We start from the raw sequence: 23343 nt of genomic DNA on the forward strand, positions 1-23343 counted from the left end.
TGGGCTACGTATCGTGTAGAATGAAATATTATTTCATTGCCTTAGGAGAACAACGCTCTAGCCTTCGATATACATGCTCAGATGCCTGGGTAGGTAGGTCGATAAAAAGGTTACGATGGTGCCGAAGCATCGTCAGACAGTATTTTTCGAAGAAATAAACCGCCATTTGACTGCATATTCCCTGTGTACGTCCTACATTTCTCACGATTTTGGGGAGTATTATAATCTTAGGTAACATACAGATATATACAGTCATGGACGGCCGCTGTAGCAAAACACGACGTTAGCCATCTAGGCGGATGACACCACCATCCTTGCGCAAGATTGGAAATCGTCGAACATGAATTCACGAATACAGACAGCACTCAGAACTGCTGAGCCTTGGTTGGAGCGATGGCGTATTAAAGTAAACGTCTGCAAGTGCGAAGCAGTTCTGTTCACACACAGACCGAAACTACTGCGCTAACATCAACAAAGTAGACCGATTACACTACACACACCCCCAATACGTTTCCGAGAGAAAGTCAGATACCTAGGTGTCTGGCTGGACCGGAAACGTACATGGGGGGACAACATCGAGTATGTTGCCAACAGAGAAAACGCGAGGCTCAAACAGCTCTACCCCAAGCTCAACAGGGAAAGAACACTGAATAGGAGGGTGTCGAGGTCCATATACATGACACTGATTAGACCTCTGATGACGTACGCAGCTCCCGTCTGGGGATATGCAGCTCCTACACGACTGCGCCGCCTGCAGATCATACAGAACAAAGTGCTACGAATCATTAGCAACGCTCCACGCTGCACACGCACCGTGAATCTTCACCAAGAATACCGCCTTGTAACCCTCAAGGCAGTATTAAAAAAACACGCCATACGACTATACAGGAAATCGAGACACTCGAACAATCCTTTCATCCTCACTCTGGGAAACTACGATCACAACCATAGGATGAAGCATAAGCGGCCAAAGACACTACTAGCTAGGACATAGCCACCTATGGTGAACTAACACACACTAACAAGCGACAAACGTCGGCAAGCCCCTGCACATCAGCAACACTGACTGGTAATTACCAACTGCTATTAGAGCTGACCAACATGCCACAGCAGGGACACCGACGAGCTCGCCCCCTGACGCACAAACAATTCGCCAACATCACCCTACGGTGTGCATCCGATATATGACCTATCGGACACAAAAAAGATAATAAACCTAACTGTTGCAGGTTCCTGACACTCAAAGAGAGCTCTACACCGGCACTCAGCGACTCAGCGGCAGCCTCCGAGCAATACCACCGCACGACGTCAAAGATATCGACATGCATGATACCCGCTACTAACAAAACCTACCCTTGCACGACCTATCGCAGGCAGCAAGACATCCGCTACTGCTCTTACCACCCGACCTAACTATCGCAGAGGTTTTATTCCCTTGGATCTTGCCTTGGCACTTTTTTTCCTCTGCCCTTCAAACCGCTACCCTCCGTTCGACTTCGACCCAGTGCATCTCCAGATGAGCGCGTATTAAAGGTTAACCTTAACCAGACGTACGCAAATATCGCAGTACTCACATCCTGCGACACCTCACTTTAGTGAAAACTAACCCTTATGCAGAGATGGCAGTGGACCTATTGAGCTGGCCATCATGCCGGTGTGGGCGTGGAGGGGCTCCACCTCTTAATAAAAAAAAATAAATAAATAAAAATAAAAAATAAAAAAACTGTAGTCGTTCGAATCCTGCCTCGGGCATGGATGTGTGTGATGTCCTTAGGTTAGTTAGGTAGTAGTTCTAAGTCTAGGGGACTGATGACCTCAGATGTTAAGTCCCATAGTGCTTAGAGCCATTTGAACCATATACAGTCACGCACCTTCGTACACAAACCTCAGTCCACATCCGCTCGTGCAAGACAATAGACAATACTACACAAACTAACCTGAAACAGTTCAGTACCAGAAAAAAAAGTATTATTCTATCAACATCATCAGATACTTATCATGCACACGATCAGTGTAATAGCACTATTAGTCGTCATTAACCGCAATTTATAAAAATACCCAACAAATCGACTGTCCAACTCATAATATAGAACTGATATATATTCTATACAGAAAATTAAAACACACTGTAGGCATCCATCTCTAATCATCAACTATTAACATAATATGGCGATGCACGGCCTCTCGGTAATTGATTAGTAATTCCAGTGCGAACACCAGATTAAAATACCTGTTAAATACACAGATGAGCGAAAACATTATGACCACCTGCTTAATAGCTTGTTTGTCCGTCCTTGAAAGGAAATACATTACTGATTCTGTGAATCATTGATACGACATTTTGTTGGTAGGCTTTTGGAGGTATGTGGCAGTAGATGTCTACGCACCGGTCATGTAATTCGAGCAAATACTGATTTGCCTACGCGGTGATGACACTCAATAGCGACCCAAATAGGCTCCATAATATTTACATCAAGTGGATTTGGTCCTAGAAAAATCAAAGTGAGTTCACTGCAGTGCTACAAAACCACAGTAGCACGGTTCTGGCTCCAGACATAGAGAGTTATCCTGCTGAAAGATGACATCGCCGTCGGGGAAGACATCAAGCATGAATGGATGTAGGTGGTTTGCAGCTATCAGCCTGCCTTTGATTACTATCTCAGGTGTCATGCAAGCGCAGGAGGGTGTCTCCCACAGCATCGCACTGCTCACACCAGCTTGAGCCCATGACGTGCCGCACGTTTCTACCCGCCGTTCACATCAGTTTCGGAGTTTATAGAAAGGGCATTGGCATATTGTTGCAAAAATGTGATGCGCCCGAAGAACCAACACGTTTCCATTGATTGGCGGTCGAACCCCGATGGTCCTGTGCCCACTGCAAGCGTAATTGACGATGTAGTTGCGTCAAGAAGTGACCACGTGTGGGTGGTTTGCTGCGGAGCTCCATTTTCAACAATGTACAATGAACGGTGTGCTCCGAAGCGCTTGTGCGTGCAGCATTGTGTTCTTTCGGAAGAGATACTACAAATCACCGTCTCTCTTACTTTACAGAGCGGACAAGCATTCAAACTCACGTTCTGTAAAGAATCGTGTACGTTTAGCGCCTAGTGGTAGTTTCACTGTCCTTCTACCTCGTTCCGAAGATGTTCACAACAGCCGTACCAGAACATTCAACCAGCTTCTCCGTTTTCGAGTTACTCGTTCACAGGCTCTGAGTAATAATAAACTGCCCTCTATGAAAGTCGCATACCTCGATGGAATTCCCAATTCGCAGCCCATATCTTCTCTAGGATGGCCCCCCTCCGTGTCTGCTCCACTACCATACTTTTGTTTTAGCGCCACGTGCTCACAACGTCAACAGACCGCATCCTACTTCGCAGTGAGTAGTGGTGACAATGTTTTGGCTGATCGTTGTGTACATAATGGTGCTTTGAACAGCTGCCTGTATACACGTCGTGGACAAGGGGTATGTTAACCTAAGTTGTTTCTTTAAACAGAATGTCTGCTGCAGCTCTGAACCAATAAGAAATGGATCATAGATCATGTGACGTAAGCGAGCGCCCTGTTTAATGGCGGACAGCAATTTATTCTCTTCGTGTTTAGAAACATTTATTACACAGAAAACTGTAACCAAATTATTTTGTAATCTGCTTTCACTATTATCTAGTTCCTATTAGTACTGTCATAGAAATTACCAATAAAATTTTAAGTATTTTACGAAAGAAATTACTAATTTTATGTTGAGTTTGTTGCTGCAGAGACAATTGATGACAGTTAACTTTTTTCACACTACCGTGAGTTGGGCGGGCTCATGTGGAACAAACCATGTTCATATCTGCCACATATTGTGGTAGGCTGGGATTTGGGGAAGAGGTACTCCCAGTAGGGTATAACGGGGATGGGGTTCGTATTTCTGGTATTCGTCTGTTGACCAAGGGAAACCTCTTTAAAACCCCTTTTCGAAACTGGTGGATGAAAACTAGGTTTATTTAGTTTTGGGACGATGTTGCTAGTGTCCGAGTCAAATATTAAAATGTGGGCCACTGACTGCAAAATATTTTCTCTTTTTGAACATGGGTCTTCTGAAATTAATTACAAGAATTAAATTATTTGTACTACATATGGAATCTGTGTTTATCACTGTTAAAGTACGAAATAAACCAGTAATGTTACCAAACTGATACTGTTAATCACTGTCTAATATGACACAATGATGGATAGATAACCTTAAATAGCAACTTTTAGTTAATACGTATAAAAAGCAATAAAGTAAATATCTTAGTTACAGAATCAACTGTGTTCCGATACACGGCTTTTTAGTTATTACAATAGGGAGAAATCTTTCATTTCTAAATTGATGGCAGTTAATACATGTCTTGCGGATAAGAGAGTTTGCCTTCCATAACAGTCTCCGATTAAAGTTGGGACTGATGACCTCAGATGTTAAGTCGCATAGTGCTCAGAGCCATGTGCGATTAACGTCACAGATTCGGCTGCGTTATACCTCTAAGCTGGATTACCATGTTCCCGACCACAGCTCGTTGTCTTGTGACTAGCGTTGCTGCCTCTGGAGCACGGGGTCCCGGGTTCGATTCCCGGACGGGTTGGGGATTTTCTCCGCCCGGAGACTGGGTGTTTGTGTAGTCCTCCTCATTTCATCCTCGTCATCATTCATGAAAGTGGCGAGATCGGACTGAGTAGAGATTGCGAATTTGTACGGGCGCTGATAACGGCGCAGTTGAGTGCCCAACATACAAAACATCATCATCATCCCATGTTCCGTGACGGATATGGCGGGAATTCCGGCAGTCAGGGACAGTAAGCGTAAAACAGATGACTTCAATTTGCTTATCTGTATGTTTCTGGTGATGCCGGGACTGATGTCCACTTCCGCTTTCAGGATGTGCCCACCATCGACATTCGCTACATATTTCTCCAATTTTCTGTTCAGTTACAGTATACAGACAATTTAAACTGTGAGTACACAGCCGCTGTGTATAATAGCTCCAGTCTGCTAAATCCTCTCTATCCAACGATAATTCCAAGTAGCTATTTTTGTGGCCGGCCTAGTTGTCTGATGTAGCAGTAATAAATTATGTACAAAAACCGTCCTCCTGATTCAGTCTGTCTATTAGTGAAAACCGTATCAAAACCCCTGTAGTAGTTCCTGGGATTAGCTTTCACATGGAGACAGAAAAACATGGCGTGGGACTTTAATCTATAATACATACACATATGGACCAATAGATGCGTATAGAGTTTGGTGAAGTTACGCTGCTTCCGGCCGCAGTTTACTTTACAACTTTTGCCACTAGATACCGCCTACTGTGTATCTGGCCAGCTCGTAGCTCACGTCACTGTCACAAGATGTCGCCCCAACACCCAATTAAATGTAGAACCGATAACAGTACAATCATCATTAATCAGTGACCACAAATTATACCCAAATACTTTCTCGTGAATGATTCTGTTGATTGAAACCATACCAAAATCCGTACAGTAGTTCCTCAGATTAGTTTCCACATTAACAGCGTTGGGAGACTTTCATTTATTCACTGCCTCACAAAATGTGGAGCACCGACAAGACAAGGTCAGATGGCAATGTAATTAGTAAATGAGTACAACTGGGGTTTTCTGTGACAGATAGAACGGCCAACTGCTTTCTGGGATGTCAAATTAAGCACCTTCCAGCCGTCTAGTTTCCAAACTTATTTTATTTGGCTACCCGTTTCAGCCTTTTACTACGCCATCTTCAGGCCCCTGACTGACGTCTAGGAAGATTCTACCTCGGTTCTTGTCAGATGACGGTTGATGTGATCGTCATTGCAAAAATCTACTAATACCGGTATTTCTGGCTCCTCTTTTGATCAGAACCGAGGTAGAATCTTCCTACACGTCGGTCAGGGTCCTGAAGATTACATACTAAAACATCGAAACTCACAGCCAGATATAATACGTTTGGGCACTAGACGGCTGAATAGTGTTTAATTTGACATCCCATATCGAAGACCCGAGTCCAGCAACCGTCTCTAAAAAGTTCGACATACAGATTAGTGTTTCGGTGTTTATTGCTGTTACCAGGGCTGGCAGGTTACACAAATAGAGTGAATAGCGTCGGACGTCGAGTGATATCTATTAAAAACACTGAGTTTCCACATGGTACTGTGTCACATTTTTGGCCTTTCCTTGGCCGGCGAGTCGAATCATGGAATATCCAGACTTTTGGGGCATTCGAACATGACAGTGACCCAACGTTGCACTGCATAGGCCCGTAAGAGCAGGCACACTCCTCCTCTAGGTTGCGATTGACCACATCTGACCAGTTAAAGGGATGGTTGCCATATTGTGCACCAAGAATATTGTAAACCCCTTCACACTTGCGCTGCCCATCCGAGAACAAGCAACTGGCTCCCTACAACATTCAGTGTTATCCACTATATTTAGTCCAAGTTTAGACGTAGCTGGAAAAGGGCATTATCCTTCCCATGTGTAGGTTGCTGTTAAACCATAGCACAGACGGCTGCATTTGGGGTGTTGCCGTCATTGGACACCATGGACTGCTCGCAAATGGCATCGTCAGCGAGTATGCTGGTGCCGCATGGAGGGTGGTACCATTCATATGGTATTTTCGAGTGGCACAGCGGTATTACGTTTGGTGCCATGGTGTGAAGGGACATCGGTATGACTGCAGACCGTGGCTTTTAGTGACTTAAGGGACTATCACAACACAATGGTACGTAGCAGACATCCTACGTCCTTGCGTGTTATCTCTCATATGACAAATTCGTGGTGCCATTTTTCAGCAGAACATAGCTCTTCCACACATGACATGACTGTCTACAAACAGTCTGCGTGATGTTGAGGCACTCCGATGGGCAACAAGGTTTCCAGATCTGCCCGCTTAAGCACATTTGTGGAACCTGCTCTGTCCCATTGCAAGTATCCATGATCTCAAGGACCAGTTACAACAGCTGTGAGTCTGCTTGGACCAGTGAAGGATACATCGGCTTTATGACATTCTTTGCAGTCGGATCAGTGCACGCACCAGTGCAGCGTTATAGTGGCAAGTGGGCTTATCCTATTCAGATTTTTGGAACACTGACTAGATATACTGGAATCATTGCCATAACTTCACACACCCATTGAGTCCGTAAAGTTTCGCTTAGCTTCCTCCTCCCCATCTTTGTTGTTCACTTTTACTGTCAGGCAGTTGACATGTACAGATAAAGTAAAAGAAAACAGGACGTTTTCAAAGATTAACCCTTCGTATCGTTATCCATTGTAATATTTCTGGCTTATTCAGCCATCATATTGGGCTCCAGGAAGCTATTCCCGGGGCAGTGGAGATGCAAGAAGCATAGAGATGATGCAATGTGGGATGAGGTACCGGTGACAGATATTAGATTCGGTAACATTCCCGTGAGAAAGACCGCCTGCATCATGATGCTGCTCTGTGATTGGCTGCTGTGTTCGTTGGTAGGGCGCCAAAACGTTAAATTTTAGTTGCTATTATTGTTTAAACCTGTCATCCAAATTACTTCATTTTTTAAATAAACATCTCTCAACAGCCAGCTATCAGTCAGTCATTTCAAAATTATTAAAATCAAAGTATTACTAAAATAAAAGACTGACAATATTACTGCCGATGCACTTAGGTGGCGTTCGGGTCACGCCTTGCTGGCTTGGCGCGCGAAGTGTCTCGGGCAGTCCGGCTCTCCAGTTCTGACCGTTCCAGTAGACAGACATGTTGTCTGTTATAGCAGTATTTGTTTCATGCAATTTTATTTACTACAGTTCCGACCGTCGCTAGGCACGGACATGTTGTCTATAATAGTGGTATTTAATTCATGTAATTTTATTCTCTAGCTCTGACGGTTCCAGTAGACAGACATATTGTCAGTGGCAGGATGTATTTCATGTTATTTTAGCCAGATATAATGATGTGGAAAGACATGTTTAATACGTTGTAATCAAGAATAGTTTCTCGTGTCTATATCAATAAAAACGCGAGTGGCATCCCAAATGAGTTACAGTTTATTCGTAGCAGCAGTTCCTTGAGAAGTTAATTTCAGCCTCAAGGAAAAGAATCTACGACCTGCGTGCTTTTTGCGCTGGGGACATCATCATCATGAAGACAGCAGGTTAGTGAAGTGTACAAGAACTTATGTATTCCACACAGGGCAGTGGAAATAACTAGGCACCTCACGTGTACTGCATGCACAGTACAAATGTGCTCAGTGACACGTCATCTGCAGCAATGCAGAGGAGGTAAAGAAGGATGAAAGTATTAACACTATCTCACTTTTATTCCTTTTTCTTGCCGTACCATTCATAGAGTATATAGGCGCTTGCTTTGGGCACCATTAGACGTTGTTCATATTCGGGGAGGCCTGTGCCTGCAGAAGAGCAGCTCTGCTATACACGGCCTTTATTATAAGACAGCCGACAGGGTTAGGGCAGCGACGGCCGGGCTGTAACGGACAAGCTGCAGTAATTACGTCCGTAATGATACCCTGGGAAATACTCCACCAGCGCCAATTCATCATCGGCCTGTCCGGAACTTTATCTCGCACGCCAGCACCTCCATCTCCTCAGCTTTTTTTTATTTTCCTCTTAGTCTTCCAGTGTGCCCTGAGGAAACAGGCCATCCACGTGTACGATAAAATTACAAAGCTCGTCGTATTTCAGGATTACGGCTATAAAAAGCGTCGTGCGTCGAAACAAGACGCTGCAGATATTTCTCGGGGGACAGGGCGTGCTTCCATCGGCCAGTAGCTTACTACACTTGGCCCCATTCTAGCGAGGCGCTTGTGCAGAGGGAACCTGACATGAGTCTGACTTAGTGTACGACGTGAGGGGCAAGCGCAACACACCGTGCTCCCATCAGATGCTGCGACCTCCGACACGATACCACACATAACCCCCAAGTTGCTACACTGATGTACGTTGCGCTGTATACATGTTAAGTAAGTAAATTCGAAGAATTGTAGTAGTCAATCCAACTGCATTGCGTGCGTTTAATTAGAAAAAGTAATGTTGTGCCTTCCATACGCAAAAATTCTTCAGAAATCCAATACGTTTGTCGTCAATACAATAACTCATCGGCCACCTACCGTATGTACCTGATTATAAAAATGGTTTTTTTAATTTCCCATATCATTTGAACTACTAACCGACAGAAATATTTCAGCGTGCGGGTTTTTTGAGCTGCCACAGTTCTTATCAATAAGAACGCAGGACGCATCAATATTTTTATGTCTGTCAGTAGCTAAACTTCAGCCTTGTCACGTAAAGCGGGTAGCAATCACTCACACCAAGGGTACAGAAAATAATTAACAAGTGCTTAATTTAACTGTAGATAAAATAATATATTTTTAATCCACAACGCAACCCCTTAATTCTATATACCAGTTATGTGTGACGCCGCTTTTAGTCGATATTCCATGTTGTATGGGAGCTAGGAATTTTACCTTTTTTGAAGCTACTTGTTTTCCAGCATTTAGAATCGAAACCGAACTACTCAGATAAAAGTACAGCTACTCACTAAAACTACCGACAACATTACTATGAGACTACTGTTGAATATCTCTCTTCCCAGTCAAATTACCACATTCACCGTAAATTTTTCAGACACAAAGATGTTTTCTTTCTCTGAATGTGAGACGACCATTGTGTTATCAGGAAACTTTTCCTTCTATCACATGTATGACCCCACATAATCAGACACCACCGTGAACTGTCATAATAGATCATCAGAAACAGCATCCTCACCGTGATCTATGATCGTGCATCATTAAACACCACATCGTGACAGAACTCATCAACAGGAAGGAAGGTAACAGTTTATAGTTCCGTCGAAAGCTCAGTCACTGGAGCACAAGTCCAGATTACGGAAGGATGGGGAGTAAAATCAGCCGTTCAAATGGTTCAAATGGCTCTGAGCACTATGGGACTCAACTGCTGAGGTCATTAGTCCCCTAGAACTTAGAGCTAGTTAAACCTAACTAACCTAAGGACATCACAAACATCCATGCCCGAGGCAAAATTCGAACCGGCGACCGTAGCGGTCTTGCGGTTCCAGACTGCAGCGCCTTTAACCGCACGGCCACTTCGGTCGGCAAATCAGCCGTTCCCTTACAAGGGAACCATCCCAGCATTTGCTTGTAGCTATTTATAGAAATCACGGGTAACCTCACTCTGGATGGCTGGAAGGGGATTTGAGTAGTCTTGCGCCCGAATGCCAAACTTCTTTACCAGTGAGCCATCTCGCTTGGTTGGACTCATCAGAAGTTATTTGTCGTGGTATATCTCAGAATATCACGGCGTTTAACATTCGAATCCACCCATTCAAAAAGAACAAAAAAAATGTTTACTATTAGCGGCTATCTATCTGCGCTCTTCTACTGCCTTTAGGCCGTTGATGTCCTTCCAAAGGTCAGTTCAACATCTAGCCGTAACTAACTATCAGTGGTACCTCTCTTTCTGAAGCAGTCGTTAACACTCTCCGTACTGCCAGCTCTAATGGAATATTTTTACTTTCGTGCATGAAACTTCTTTCAGATTGATACTCATCCAGTTCAGCTCTGGTTGTATTAATCACTAAAGTATCAGATTGCATTTTTCCACCTTACATATCGTTATGTACATGATTGATCAGACAGCATTTCCACTCCCTACCTCAGTATCTATGTCACATACAAATAACGTATGTTCAGGCCGTCTACCACTTTCTAGTTGTACCTCCATACCCAAACCTTGATACTTCTTCGTAAGTGCACAAGAAATGGACATTATCCTGCACAAAAAGATACATGCGCCCATCATCCTGTGCTTGTTGTGCCTTAATCTCCTTTCCAGTTTTCAAACACCCATTTATTCTTGTCGGTGCTCTCGCTAGCAGAGTTTTACATGTCCGCTACACTGCCTCTGCGCAAACGGCAAGGAGCTCCTACATGTTGTCATTTTCCGTCGATGAGGCCGTGTGTCTTACCGTAAACGGCTGTCACTCCAAGAAATTTTCCTGTTCGAATGGGATACATGCTCACTCCAAAATATTCACTTCATAATTTTGACGCCTATACACTAGATGAAGTTTACTAGTAACATGGAATCATCATATAGACTAAAGAGCAAAACATTAATACCACGTTGGTCCACCTTTGGAATGCAATCCAACAACGATTGGTGTGACATGGATTCGACAAGTTCTCGGAAATATTTCGAAGGCTTGTTACACCAGAAGTCTACGCAAAGGTCACACAGTACCAGAAAATTATGGCCCGAGGGCTTAGAGGTGCCATTAGCATCACACAAGTGTTCCACTGTGTGATTCATCAGGTTACTTTTATGGCCAAACCGTGAATGTGACCATCACTGTCACGCTCTTCGAAGCTCTGTAGCACAATTCTGGCATTACGATGAAGAGTGTATGCTGCTGGAAGATGCCATAGCCATCGGGGTAGGCATCAGGCATGCAAATGATTCACAGCAACGTTCACTTAGTCCACAGCTGTCATGGAGACTTCGATTGCTACCGCAGGTCTCATGGGAAAATCAGCTGAACGTCCCTCATGCATTAGTGGTGCGGTGCATGTTTCATGCAGCCATCCACTGGGAAGACAGCTCATCCAGTCATGACCATCGATCAGGTATACTTAGTCGACTAGCCGGCCCAATACCACTGATTCACGACGTAAGGTGGGCGGATAATTTTGACCAGCTAACATAATTTTTATATCGAGAAGTCGATTCTACTCATCATACTGATGAATTTGATACCCCACAAGTCATATTTTGCTTAGAATCACACTATTTGCGTAGTATAGAGAGTAATTAATTCATGCGTGGCTCACAAGAACTCGATACCACCAAAATCCACGTAATATTCTGTAACTGTTGACTGAAGCGCAATCGAGGCTTCCCAGCCGACCTGGGCACAAAAACATGGAATTCATCTTAGGGAAGCCATAAACCAGCGAACACGCGCTGCGGAAAGTCAGTTAGCAATGTGGCTCGCGGACCCCACCTGGTATTTTCACCGGAGATAATGGCACAACAATGAGTCACCGTTCGGCGAGTCTTCTGAATGACACCTGTGCTAAAGTACTTACAGCAGATAGGCAAAATAATGTGAACGGCGGTAGTAATGGAATGGTTGTGTTTGACGGTCAACAATGCAGCTAACGGACGTGTCGCGCTGGACTCTGCGTGTTCAGTACGGACCAGGCATCAGTGCAGATAGTTTACGGGTAGTACACTCTTCATATTGGCATTCACGAGCTGAGATCGACGTCCTATGAAAGACCTAACAGAGTTATCAAGAGGGCAGATTGTGGCAGTCCGATTAGCTGGAGGAGCAGTAACAAAGACAGCCAATTTATTGAACATTTCAAGAGCAACTGCTTCAACAGTCATGGCATCCTGCATAAAACATGAAAAGAGAACAGCGTGTAAACGTATTAGTGGGCGTAGTGGGCGCAAATCGAAATCAAATGACAGAGATCCTCGTACACTAACACGAATGTGTCAGAACAACACAAAACTACGGCGGCTAAAGTGACTGCAGAGCTCAGTAGCCATCTTCGAAACCCTGTATCTATCAACACTGTCCGCCGGGAACTCCATAAAGCGAATATTCATGCACAAGCTGCTATTCCGAAATCATTAGTGATGAAAACCAGCCAAAACAAGCGTAAAACATGGTGCCAGGATCATAAATCCTTGACGGCTGATCAGTGGAAACACGTCATAAGGTACAACAAGTCAAAGTTTTCGTTATTTCCAAAAATCGGGGTCAGTTTACGTCTGGAGAACGCCAAAAGAAGCCTACAATCCTGACTGCTGGATTCCAATGGCAAAAGCATGGAGGTGAAAGTGTGATGGTGTGGGCAGCCATATCATAGTATTTTGCTCGTCCCATCATTACTCTCAAAGGCCGTGTTACAGCCAACAGTTACGTGAACACTTTAGGTGACCTGGTGCACCCCACTATTCAAATGTTGTTCTCCAACGATGATGCCATATTTCAGGACGATAATGCGTAATTCACACAGCCAGGACAGTACAATCGTGGTACGAGGGGCATGCAGCTGAATCGCAGCGTCTTCCCTAGCCAGCACAGTTCCCGGACTTGAACATTATTGAAATATTGTGTACAGTGTTGGAGTGCAGATTCCAGATCAGATTTCCGCTTCATTCACTGAATGAGTTAGAAGAGGTTCTGATCTAAGAGTGGCATAACATTACACTGGAGACTATACAATCATTATATTCCAAGAAGTATCGCAGCTGTATTAGGGGCAAATGGGGTCAACCCCTTACTAATAAACCATACCAAAGTAAGGATAGGTTTTCACACTATTTTGCATATCTCTTGTATCTTAACGCAGCAAGGGGTCGTTTGGATGGTCCCAAAGGAGAACACAGCCCTTCCATTTATGCGGAAACGTAAGAAAGCAGAAAGTGCATCATCAGCTTGATATAAACGAAAATCACGAGACACGTATAAGGCGAGAGATCCATGTCTGCTCTGCGAAAGGCTTTTAACTTAAGAAAGGACTCAGGAATTTAGCTGCAGACCACTTTTGAGACGCAGAAAGGAGCACTGCAGCGTGAGCCACCGTGAGTTTTGTAAGTATTCATTTATCACGTGAAAGAGGCATGAAAAATGCATAAAATGGACGTAGACCGCTCTTGTTTGGATGGAGCTCACTACTAAACCAAAGAATGTTGAATACGCATTGGCCTGGGTGAAACCAGTATACGCCCCAGTTCGTTTCTGACACCCCATTGGGCAAAGAAACGACATAAGTGGCAGAAAATACTCCTATTGGCCGACGCTAGTTGTGGCAGAAGGCAAACCCATTCTACAGCGGGGGATGTCTGCAACAATACAGAAAATTGCGAGTGAGTAATTATGGGCACTCTCTTACTAGAATGGCCATGTGCTGGACAGAGTTCATCCCACTCTGTCGTGGCTCTGGAAGGGACATTTTTTTTCTGTATGTTTTCATGAAGCTCTGATATCATCCAAATTCGGGTTAACCATATCGTATTACCTCCGTACTGGAGATTAAGAGCTGAAAGTGGTCTTAGTTAGGTTCTGCAGAACATTTGGGGCAATAGTGTACATGTCACTCAGGCTTCGCGAGTGGACACAGCCAGCTGATTTAGCTGGGGAAAACGTAGTTTTCCGCCCCAAAAAAAGTTATGGTAGTTTACGAGAATATATCTAGTCATCGCCAGAGAAGAACTGTCAGGTCAACAGGTTCGCAATGCTCAATGCATCTGCCGCCGACACATGCCACAGCTGACCACAGCCGTGCTGATCGCCATAGTCTGCTCAAGGTAAATACTGCGTTGCTCAGGCGCTAAGTGTGGGATTCACTAGACAGTTTTCACTTCACATCTGCTTTAGATTGGAGTTGATCTGCGTAGTTTTCACATTCCCTCGTGTCCATATCAGCCATATATTGCACATGTTTTCTAGGGGCTTATATTCGAGGAAAGTATTCGGCAGATGGACGATTCATCCAGCTTCCACAGAGTACTCAGTGTACAGTCCATCATATGATTTTATAACTCTGTCAGTGTAATAAATTTTGGGTAAATTTTCTTGTGTTCAGTGTGCTTGAAGCTATGTTAGTGTTGGTTTTTCTCTTGAGATTACGCTAGTGTAAGAATTGTTTCGGTAAATTTTCGTGTGTTTGTTTTGCTTGAAGTTAGAGCCATTAAGAGTTTCTTGTGTTAATTTTACTGAATCTTCCTAATTACATAGGATTTTTCTTAATCGCAAGATACGCATCCTGAACTCCCAGTGTATGGTGATTATTTTGCTAAAAATATTTATTAAGGTAATAGTTCGTTTGTTTGATCTAGAGTAGAGGTCACCTCTTCCGCATTGACATATTTTAGGTCATGCTTAATAAATATAATTATTCTGATATCTAAATGTCACTGCGTCTGGGATTTTCTTCCTGGTTCACAGGCAAACTCGTCAGAGGTGTCTTTGGGTGGTAAGTCGCAAGAACAGGTCGTACCAAACACGGCGAGTATGTTATTACGGTCCGATCTCGACTGCCCCCTTCCCAATGCAGTCGTAATTAACGTCGACTGGGCAACATGGGAACACGTAAGTGTCGTCTGCTGCGAAGCAGCCAGCTCAGCAAAGTATGTTGTTCTCCAAAATACTTGTACCAGTACCAACAATGTACTCTGCAGTCCGATCTGCCACAGGTCGTCGCCGATCTTACTTTATGGAGTGGGCAAGTTTCTATTGAGGCGTGGGCACTAACACCTCCCTCGCCTACCCGAGGTTTCACCGTTGTTTAACCACTTTCCATACGTGCTCACGACAGAAGCACGTGAATAGGACTCTAGCGCAGCCGTTTCTGAGAAGCTCGTTGGCAGATATTTGTCCATAAGAATCTGCCCATGTCCAAGTTAGTTACGTGAATCAATTTTTCCACTTTGGCTGCCTGTAACGTCACTAGGGCGGTCATACTGTTTTGATACATCAGTGCACGAATACTGATCGGATTAGTCGATGAATTTACGAAACTTTTCTGTCTTCAACTTTTCACAGATGATGAAATAAAATATGCCTTGTTCTTGAACACAGTTGTCAACTTTTCTTAACCACAGTACATTACGTAAAACCATATTTTTAAATATAAACCAGTGATATCCTAGCATAATCATGACGATTCCTGTTACTTATAGATGACCTCACACTTTTCCTTATATAGATTTAATTGTCAATATTCGCACCATACAGATATCTTTTCTAAATCGTTTTGCAATTTATTTTGATCTTCTGATGACTTTACTAGTTGATAAACGACAGCGTCATCTGCAAACAACCGAAGACGGCTGCTCAGATTTTCTCCTAAATCGTTTATATAGATAAGGAACAGCAAAGAGCCTACAACACTATCTTGAGGAACGCCATAAATCACTTCTGTTTTACTCGATGACTTTCTGTCAATTTCTACGAGCTGTGACCTTTCTGACAGGGAATCTCGAATCCAGTCACGTAACTGAGACGATATTCCGTAAGCGCGCGATTTCACTACATGCCTCTTGGTTGGTTGAGTATCAAAAGCCTTCCGGAAATCCAGAAATACGGGATCAGTTTGAAACTCTTTTCAACCAAATTTCGTTTCCATTTTTCTTGAAATACATCAGCGTGTTGCCCATTCTCATAACGATCCTAGGCTGTTGCTCTGTACCCAGCGTACCTAGCACTGAACCTATTTATACCTGATTTGTAAGGCAAAGATTCGGATATAAAACTTTCTGAACTTATGCGTCCTTCGGTTTTAGTGGGGATGCCCATTATTTCTGGTCGACTTTTGCTTATTTGCTGGCTGTTTTCTTCCTTAAGGTTTGGCTGGCTCTGAGCACTATGCGACCTAACTTCTGAGGTCATCAGTCGCCTAGAACTTAGAACTAATTAAACCTAACTAACCTAAGGACATCACACACATCCATGCCCGAGGCAGGATTCGAACCTGCGACCGGAGCGGTCGCTCGGTTCCGGACTGTAGCGCCTAGAACCGCACGGCCAATCCGGCCGGCACTTAAGGTTTATGTGTGTGTTTTCATCATTTGTTCTGAAGTTGTTGATGCTGTAACTCCGAAAAGAATAGTTATCCAGGTACTTTATATTTGATTTAAAACTGATTTGAGTGTCAACAGTATTTTAATATATTAAAATAAATTATGTTTTGAAATAACTCAGGCATATATTCGTTCTGATGAACAGAAATTTATGTCACAGTTTATTACTTTCTTACAAATGTAACTTGTTTGAAGCCATTCTTTGGCGCATGTGTATATTTGGTTTGAGAAGCATTGTCGAGACGACATGTATGTGACGAAGTCCATGAAGACGGCTCAACAGTTCATACATATCGCAGTTATTTGACAAATATTTCTTAGGCGTGTCTACTCCTGATTGGATAACACTGGGTGGATACCACGCTTGTCAAATACGATGCAACGCAGTTCTCTTTCTGGAAGACTATGCCAGAGCGTAAGTAAACGAACATTGCCGGCCAACAGTGAATGCGCTAGAGGAAACTGTAAACATTTCGTATGCAGTGACAGCTGCATGAAAGATGCGATTTTTATTTGCAAGTGTACAATAGTCGTATAATTACTAACATACTTTTTTTTAAATTGATTGATTTGATTTTCATTAGGATTCCCCAAATCGCGGAGTTCGTTATGCGCCAGCAAGTTAACTTTTTCAATTATTAGTAAACAACTGCTTATTCGAGTGAAATGTTTAACTGTTGTTTCAAACTAATAGCAGCCAGCTTACCGTTAACGTATGTGCTCGTCAATATTTTAAAAAAATCTAGTGGTCTCAATGAGGTCACTGCCAATCAGGATTAAAATTCACTTCTGATGCTGTGCAACAATGTATAAGGATCGACAAAAAGTTGTCATTTGAGGGCGTTGCTGCGGCGTGGATGCAACCCAGCACGACTGCGATGCGGGTACGCAAGCACCTGTATCTAGCCTTCGGGACCTTTTTGATTGCCCCTTATATATCGTCTTGTTGTACGTAATGAGTTCAACACCATAAAGTTCAGCACATCTACGAAAGACACATTTTAAAACACATTTCCTTTCTCGGCCAGTTTCGGTTGAAAAAAATGTGGTTTTTGTTATGGGAGATCATGGAATATTCCACTTCTTCCCCTGTCATTTTGTGATGGTCCAAAAGATGGTGGCACCTTATGTAGTCTTGAAAGTGGTGTCTGTAACGAAAGTGCTTTCAAGTCGAGAGCTGTGTTAAACTTCTTTTTGCGGGAGATTTGTGTCCGAACCCAGGGCTGCCGCCAGCGGCAGTGACTCCTGCTATGCTGTAACGGGTGACTCATTCGAGGTGATCGACGGATCACCATCAGACACCTGGTTGCTCAACTGTACGTCTTTGTTGGTAGTGCTGACACACTCGTCCGCCAGCTGGAGTACTCAAAGCAATGTGGCCGCTGGGTTCCTCGCCGCCTAACAGAAGACCATAAACAGCAGCGAAAGGCAATGTGTGCGAAATTGCTTGCGCGTTACGAGACTGAACGTGACAATTTTTTGTCAACATCGTCACAGGCGATGAAACATGAGTTCATCACTTCGAACCGGAAACAAAACGGCTATCCATCGAATGATGCCACACCACCTTCTCTCCGAAAAAATTTCAAACTGGCGCCCTCAGTCGGTAATGTAGAACTCTGAATGGATTATTCTCTCTGATGTTCTCCCTCATCGTACAACGATAAACTCTATAATGTATCGTAGTACCCTCAGGAAACTAAAGAAACACTTCTTCTTCCGCATCCACCCCACCCAACAGCCCGGATCTCGCACCTTCCATCTATTGGTCAAATGTAGGATACACTCCACGGGAGGAAGTGCGTCGATGGTGGGTAGTAGCAGTATAGTGGAACATTGCCGGCATACAAGCCCTCCCAGTAAGGTGGTGTATTGAACAGAGATTATGGTGAAAAACGCGGTTTTATAGCCAAACCAGTGGGGAATAATATGGCGTATTAGAATCCTGGATTAAACCAACCTGATTTCAGAAGAAAAGTGTATTGCATTACTCATTGTATTGAAGCCCCTCGTATTTCATACCATGATGCCTTTTTTAGTGTTTGCAATATATAAACAGTATAGAATTTCAAGACTCCCCTGTTACTTGCCCTTAAGGAACGTATGCACAAGTATCATTGGTCCCAATGTTGGGGACTACGCTGATGCCTCTAGAAGTTTTGCAATGACAGCAATTATAAATACTTTGAAATTTATCCCGCATTTATCTCTTAGAAATGTATGCTGGCACTCGCCACCGTGACATTTACGAAACGCAGGACGTGTCACTACCTTCTACTTTCAAGGCCAGTGTCTGCTTATCAACGTGGCTCACGTACATTTGTAAATGCTTTGCTAAGTCTGGGATTGTTCTTGTGCAAAATCTTGACTTAACCAACATCTAAATTTGAAACAAGCAAGAAGCGCTTTTAATATTTATCGTGAAAACCTAAATAATCACTCGTCAAGTACTGAGCCTTTATTGACAAAGATAAAGGGATGATTCGTCCTTGCAATTTTCTGTGGCTATGGGCTAAAATCGCATATTGATTTGTTACTTCTATGAAACCATAGTCCGCAGCTCGTGGTCGTGCGGTAGTGTTCTCGCTTCCCACGCCCGGGTTCCCGGGTTCGATTCCCGGCGGGGTCAGGAGTTTTCTCTGCCTCGTGATGACTGGGTGTTGTGTGCTGTCCTTTAGGTTAGTTGGGTTTAAGTAGTTCTAAGTTCTAGGGGACTGATGACCATAGATGTCAAGTCCCTTAGTGCTCAGAGCCATTTGAACCATTTTATGAAACCATACTCATTAAGAGTTACAGTATTATAACGATAATTTCAAACTCAAAGGCGCAACCGAGCGGTTCAAGGCGCTTCAGTCCGGAACCACGCTGCTACTACGGTCGCAGGTTCGAATCCGGCCTCGGGCATTGATGTGTGTGATGTTCTTAGGTTATCTAGGTTTGAGTAGTTCTCAGTCTATGGGACTGATGACCTCAGATGTTAAGCCCCACAGTGTTTAGAATCAAAGGCCCAACTGCCTCAAATGAATGAAGTTCTCTGCAATGTATATTCCTGAGTATGAAAAAAAAATGAAACCCAGAAAACAAACATAAGGAATAATACACGTCTTACAGCTGCAAATAGCGTGGAAAGCTTGCTTTTCTCGAGCAGTTCCCCAGATTTGATTCCCCTGTCAGAAAGGTCACAGCTCGTAGCAATTGACAGAAAGTCATCGAGTAAAACAGAAGTGATGTATGGCGTTCCACATGAGTGCTAAAAGGAATCCGTTATACTTTGGTTAGGCGATAAATCAGTCAAATCTAAAGGCCGTAAATTCAGCTAAATAACCATTAATTACAATTACGAACAACTTAAATTGGAAGGAACCCACTGAAAATGTTGTGGGGAAGGCTAATAAAAGACTGTGTTTTATTCGCAGGGCACTTAGGAAATATAACAGATCTACTGAAAAGGCTACCTACACCACCCTTTTCCGTCCCTTTTTAGAATACTGCTGCGTGGTGTCAGATCCTTACCAGATAGGTTTCACGGAGTACAAAGAAAAGCAGCACTTTTTGAATCATCGCGAAATAGGGGAGAGACTGTCACTGAAATGATACAGGATTTGGGATGGATATCATTGAAACAAAGACGTTTTTCGTTGCGGAGCAATCTTGTCACTAAATTTCAATCACCAACTTTCTCCTCCGATTGCGAAAGTATTTTGTTGACGCAGGCCTACATAGGGAGAAACGAACACCATAATAAAATAAGGAAATCAGAGCTCGTACGGGAAGGTATAGCAGTTCGTTGTTCCCGCGCGCTATACAAGATGGGAATAATGGAGAATTCTGAAGGTGGTTAGATGTACCCTCTGCCAGACACTTGAATGTGATTTGCAGAGTATCCATGTAGACGTAGATGTAGATTTTTTATAGAGCGACTGTTATAAAATATCACAATAACGAAATAATTTGGCCATTGTTAGGAAAGCGCCCTAGCCGCACAGTTTAGGTATATTCTGAGTGGTCACCTTTTGAGTCTTAAATAAAACCCTTAAGAAGTACTGAATGAGATCATCGCTACTACCTATCCAATGTTTATACAAAAAACTGCATTTAAATATCTGAACTGTCTTAACATTGCTAGCTTCAGAAAGACCGTTCCCTAAAGCAGTAAAGTCTCTCTGTCAACAACAAAATAGGCTGAAGTGGTGACTGCTCCCAAAAATGTAATTTTTACGGTGTGGAAACAAAAGATTGTTTAATATCAAATATTAATTAATGTAGTATTTATTGATTCATAAATATGAAATTACATATCTTCCTATGTTGATTTTTAAACCTGTAAATTCCTCATTTACAACTGATACTCGAAACATCGACAACTTCCGCTCGCGTAATACATCTACATCTACATCATTGCTCCACAAGCCACCTGTCGGTGTTTGGCGTAGTTGGCTCCTGGCGGCACTAACTGTTTATCTCTTCCATGCTCCATTCGTGAATGGCGCTTGGAAAGAATGATTGTCAGTAAGCCCCTGTATTAGCTGTATTTTCGTGAATTTTCTCGCTGTGGTCGTTTCACGAAACTTATGGGTGAGGAAGTAATATATAGTCCGGTTCATTCCAGAATGCACTGTTTCGAAAATTCGATAGCAAACTTCCTCATATGCAAACGCCTCTCTTGTATTGACTGCCAGTTGAGTTTGTTGCGCACCTCTGTAATGTTCTCCCACCCACTAAACCATTCCGTGACGAAACGAGCAGCTCTTCTCAGCTTGATATCTACTTCTCCTAGTACATCTTTTGAGTGGTCATTCAGTTATGGTCGCTCCCTATAGATATTCCAAGACACAAACATCCAAATAGGTTTTGCATCACCCCGGTTCTCAGAACTCCTGACGATAGACGTTGACTGTCGATATTGTATCACAGATACAGCCACTTTGAATGTTCAGAGCAGTGCATATTAGACGGACGGGTCTGACAGCCGATCAGTTCCAGTCATTCCTCCAGGAAAGAGGTACACCGCTCGTGTTTTCTGTACTTCAACCGTGCCTAGACCGTCAATATCGCGGTTCGATCGCGTCCGCATTGTTACTTTTGTGCCAGCCAGGGCTCTCAAGAAGAGAAGTGTCCAGGCGTCTCGAAGTGAACAAAAGCGATGTTGTTTGGACATGGAGGAGATATAGAGAGACAGGAACTGTCGATGACATGCCTCTTTCACGCCGCCCAAGGTCTACTATTACAGTGGATGACCGCTACCTAGGGATTATGGCTCGGAAGAACACTGACAGCAACGCCAGCACGTTGAATAATGCTTTTCATGTAGCCACAGGATGTCGTTCTACGACTCAAACTGTCTGCAATAGGCTGCATGATGCGCAACTTCACTCCCGACGTTCATGGCGAGGTCCAACTTTGCAACCTCGACACCATGCAGCGAGGTAAACATGGGCCCAACAACATGCCGACTGGACTGCTCAGGATTAGCATCAAGTTCTCTTTACCGATGAGTGTCGCATATGCCTTCAACCAGACAATCGTCGGAGACGTGTTTGGAAGCAACCCGATCACGCTGAACACCTTGGACACACTGTCCAGCGGGTGCTGTTTTTAGATGGTATTCTGTGGGGCCGACGTGCGCCGCTGGTGGTCGCGGAAGGCGCCGTAACGGCTGTACGATACGTGAATGCCATCCTCCATCCGATAGTGCAACCATATCGGCATCATATTGACGAGGCATGGAGGCATTCGTCTTCATGGACGACAATTCGCGCCGCCCATCGTGCACATCTTGTGAACGACTTCCTTCAAGATAACGACATCGCTCGACTAGGATGGCCAGCATGTTCCCCAGAAATGAACACTATCGGACATGCCTGGGATAGATTGAAAAGGGCAGTTTATGGACGACGTGACCCACCGACGACTTTGAGGGATCTATGATAAATCGCCATTGAGGACTGGGACAATCTGGTCCAACAGTGCCTTGATGAACTTGTGGATAGTATGCCGCGACGAATACATGCATGCATCAGTGTAAGAGGACGTGCTTCTGTGTATGAGAGGTACCGGTATGTACGGCAATCTGGACCAATACCTCTGAAGGTCTCGCTGTATGGTGGTACAACATGCAATGTGTGGTTTTCTTGGGCAATAAAAAGGGCGAAAATGATGTTCATGTTGATCTCTACTGCAGTCTACTTTACAGGTTCCGGGACTTTCAGAACCGAAGTGATGCATAATTTTTTTTTATGTTTGTGTATCATGATGGTTACTGATTTCTGCAATTTGTCGTCAATGGTCGAGTTATTCAGTTTTCAGCGTCAGCTGCCAGTACCTCCATCCTTCATCAATCCTCTTCAAGTCCTTCTCTAAACCGTTACTGTCTTCCGGTGTTTCTGTCTTCTTATAGAGAGTCTATCATCTGCGGACAGCGTTAAAGAGCTACCAACGGTTTCCACTACACAATTTGTGTACATTGTAAACAGTAACGGTCATATCGCACATTCTTGGTATAACTTCAAAATGTTCTTTACGCCTTGTTCCGTTAAGAGTGTCGTTTTCAGTTCTTTCTACAAGAAACTCTTGGATTCAGTCGCAAAACTGGTCCGATACTGGGTAAGCTCATACGCTGAAGAGCCAAACAAACTGGTATAGGCATGCATATTTAAATACAGGTACATGTAAACATGAAGAATACGGCGCTGCGGTCGGCAGTCTGACGCAGTTGTTAGATCG

The sequence above is a fragment of the Schistocerca americana genome, chromosome 4 (assembly GCF_021461395.2).
Source record: "Schistocerca americana isolate TAMUIC-IGC-003095 chromosome 4, iqSchAmer2.1, whole genome shotgun sequence".
NCBI lineage: Eukaryota > Metazoa > Arthropoda > Insecta > Orthoptera > Acrididae > Schistocerca > Schistocerca americana.